A 3,907-nucleotide genomic window follows, 5' to 3' on the forward strand; every position below is an offset into this window, starting at 1 on the left:
CTGTGGGTACCACGTCGGTGCGTTCCCACTTGAGTCCTTTTCATTTGATCTTTGCTGGGACATTAAGCTTTGCTATTTGCTGCAAGGGTTTTAACAGTCTCTGTGACCCTGGAGAAGCTGAGATGCAGTGTCCCTGCAGCCGGGCGCTGTTCCCCAGCAGGTGCCCAAGGTGGCCACCACTCGCCTCAGGGCTGCGGCCCCTCGTGGGAGTCAGCAGAGGGTGCTCCTGCAGCAAGGTAGTGCTGCCATGCAGCCCTGCGTTAAACAACGTGCCCGATAGGAAGCATTGGTTTCTAAGTTATTAACCACAGCCCTCTGACACACTAGCAGACTCACATCTGTGGACATTTTATATAAAAGACAAGTAATGGGAGAAGGTGAGATCTTCAAAGTGTCTTGTAACCTAAGAAGGTCTGTACTGTATAAGCACAGGAGGCAGCAAGAGATTACAAAAAGTTGTGTTTGGGCTACAGGGAGAGCCCCTGCTCTTTGGCCACTGTTTGATTCCTGGGGCCAGCACGGAGCCTTTGTCAGCAGCAAGTTTAATGATGGCGATGCTGAAGGGAAACCCTGGAGGGGATATTTCAGCTGCTCCCTTTTGGGTAGGCAGGCCATGGCCAGCTGCTGAGTATTTGCTGGCTGCCAGAGGATGTGTGGGAACTACGAGGATGTGCAGGGATGTTTGGGGAGTGGGAGGAGAGGTAGCATAGCTAAGGGTCAAGAGCAAGAAAGGGCTGCTGCCAGGAAGAGGATAAAAGTAGAGGGGAAAAAGCAAAAAAAATAAAGGGAAGAAATACTCCAGTGGCCCCAAATACCTATGGACTTTGTTGTATTTTTTGTTTCACACTGTGACTACTTTTCTGGGCCTCTTAAAAATGACGTGTGTTCCTTGTGTGTATGTGAAAAGAGGAGGTTGTAGGCATGCTTTAAAATGGGTTTCTCAGGGCATGCTGTATGGACACTCAGTCAGTTTTATAACTTGGAGGTACTCTCAGCTTGATGTTCTGGAAGATTTGCTGTAGACAGCTGGATTCTGGGTACTTTGTCATCTCATTAAAGCCAGTTAGTACACTGTTGAGGTCACAAATGGTCTTCTTTCTGGCTGATGTTTTTCTACTCAGTTATTTGCTGGTGTCCAAGAAGTTGGGAGTTGGGGAAAACAAGATTTTTTTATTTCTTAAATAATTTTTGCCATTAAAATTCTCACTCAGCATGTTCCTCTTGTCATGTTGAAAAAACCTAGTACAATTAGCAAGCATTTGGGTGTAGGCAATAATACAAAATAAATAAAAGCATTTTTGTGCTATCTCACACTGTTAGCTCCTGAGGGAAACTCTCATAACAATGAGAATGGAAACAGACATAAATTAGGTTGTAACTACAGCTGACTAAATAATAGTCACAGTTTTTTGTCAAGTAAGTTGTTCAATTAATATTATTGTGGTCTTCAGTGGGGAGAAATTACTTGACCAATATTGCATTGTTTTTTTCTGCAAATAAAGCAACATTGATAAATATGTGCTCTTTTGCCTGGAGTCACTGTCTGGCTTTGCCTTTATATTCTTTTCTTTTAATCACTTCCTTAAAATGGACTTTTCCTAAATGGCTTATATGTGTTCTTTTTGAATAGGCATTTTTAAACCAGAGGAAAAAAATCACCCAAACTGGCTTCCAGACCCATGGCTTCTCCCAATCCATTTTTATTTCCCCTTCTTGTCACCCATCTCTTCTATCTATAGCGGTGTATCCACACTTTTTTTTCTGTTTCTACGTATGGGTAGACCCAGCTGCTCTTCTTGGAGCCCCCTGATCACAGAGGGATGCAGCGTGTGTGTGAGAAGATGCATCTGCCCCTGCAGACAGGGCCTGTAGTTGGAAAGCTATTTCAGTAATGACCTTTTCTTTTACTCCACAGTATAGGCACCGGCCGGCTCTCAGTGCTCACGGAACAGCAGCTGCCACATGCACTGAAATTGAGGTAGGTCAGCACTCGGGTGTAGCAGCAAACATTGAAAAGTAGCTGCAAGCCAAGGAATATGTGATAGCTGGGATGGTGGATATGAGGAAGCTCAAGTCTGCTGTATCCATTGCTGTTGACAGCAAGTGCAGACTATTAGAAAGAAAACCAAGGTGTAATATCAGCTATCCATTAAACCAGAGATATTTCACCTCCTGTTTATCTCAAATTCCTTGGTTTATCTTCACCAGTGGCACTATTAACTTGCCCTGCCTTCAAACAACTCCAAATCAAAGCATTTGTCCAAACTAATTCCTCTGAATATTTTGTTGTACAGTTGAAACAGACTGTCTGAAGTGGCTTTTTATTTCCTGGATTCACAGGATTAGTCAGGAGGATGTATCCTGTGAGGAGTTAGGTGAAAAATGCATTTTAAACCAATGTAAACATGGAACACCTTTAATTCAACTAGTTTTAGTTTTACCCCACTTCCACAGCAGATTCAAGCAGACACTTGCAAAGATTGTAACTGCAACATTATAAAGTGAAAATGCAGATTTTGCATGCAGAAAGCTTTTCTGCAGCAGAATATCAGTGCTGGGTTAAACCATGGATTATGTGGTTAAAAGCATGTTTTCCTTCATGTTGTTAAAGAATTGACCTGACCCTGGAGTATACTCCCACACCAGTGGAATTCAATGGCAAAATTCACACCTACTGGGAATGGGCCAGTACTGGGAAGGATGGGATCCTTGAAATGAAAATCTCTCAATCACTGCAGGATTCCTATTGAATTTGAGGACTTCACATACATCAAGGTTTATTTAATGGACTGCTATATGTGCTCAACAAATTGTAGGATCGACCTGCCTGCCAAATGAGTAATGTAGAGTTGCAGCTGCTTGACTTGGCCAGATTCAGAGCAAGGTTGGTATGAAGTGGCAATTCTGCCCCAGGGAGTCTTCAGGCTCAGAGTCACCTGTCGCAACAGAATAGTACTGAGTGGCTGAAGGGGATCCTGCCCCGAGCCATGTACAGAGGGAGCTGCATTCTAATGGGAAGATGCCACCACCATCCAATGGACATCACCTACCCTGCTAGTGGCATTGAGATGGGCTGAAATTCCAGCTAATTTCAGACTGAAGATTGTAACTATCTTTGTCTTTCAGTTGAGCTCCTCCAGAACAGATAATTTGTTTGGACTTCAGTGGCAGGGATGGAGAGACAGGGTGGGGATGAAATTACATTCAGATGGTTTTGGTGGATAGCACAGTTAAAATCCGAAAACTTTAGAAATGCCTATTGATCTATGGACTTCTTAACCTTTTTTTATAAAAAACAAATGGAAGGATATTTTGAAATGGAACATTCGATTTTAATTAGGAAACATAGAAATATTTTATACAATATCACTGTGAATAATTGGCATTTTAAAAAGATTTCCTAATATATATGATTTGTTTAAAGCAAAATGTGTTCATAAACTGTGTGTTCATAAACCTGATGTGTTTATAAACCTTATACTGTCAAATCTGAATTTATTGAAAAATTCAACAGCACAAATTAATGTGATAAAAACTTATTTTATTTGTTATTCTAAAGTAAAAACAATGCCAAAGAACATTTTGATGTTCTTCATGTGACAAATTCCTTGATCCAACTGAAAGCTTAACTACTTACCTTCTAGCATTGGGTACATCTGTAAACATAATGATATCATATAGTTAAAGTTAATGGAAAAACAGTTAGGTCTTCGTCTACTGCTTTGTAGACCTGAAATCTTAGCTCAAATCTTAGATGGATTTTGCTTGACACTTGCAGTGAATATTCTGTGTCTAGTCTGCAACCTGAAAATGATATTACTTTACATAAAAGAAATAAGCAATCAAATTCAGCTTGCTCACAGGATACTTATAAATAGAAAAAAAACCAGCCAAAACCTAAAAAATC

Source organism: Anomalospiza imberbis, chromosome 3 (assembly GCF_031753505.1).
Source record: "Anomalospiza imberbis isolate Cuckoo-Finch-1a 21T00152 chromosome 3, ASM3175350v1, whole genome shotgun sequence".
In the NCBI taxonomy this organism is placed as follows: domain Eukaryota; kingdom Metazoa; phylum Chordata; class Aves; order Passeriformes; family Viduidae; genus Anomalospiza; species Anomalospiza imberbis.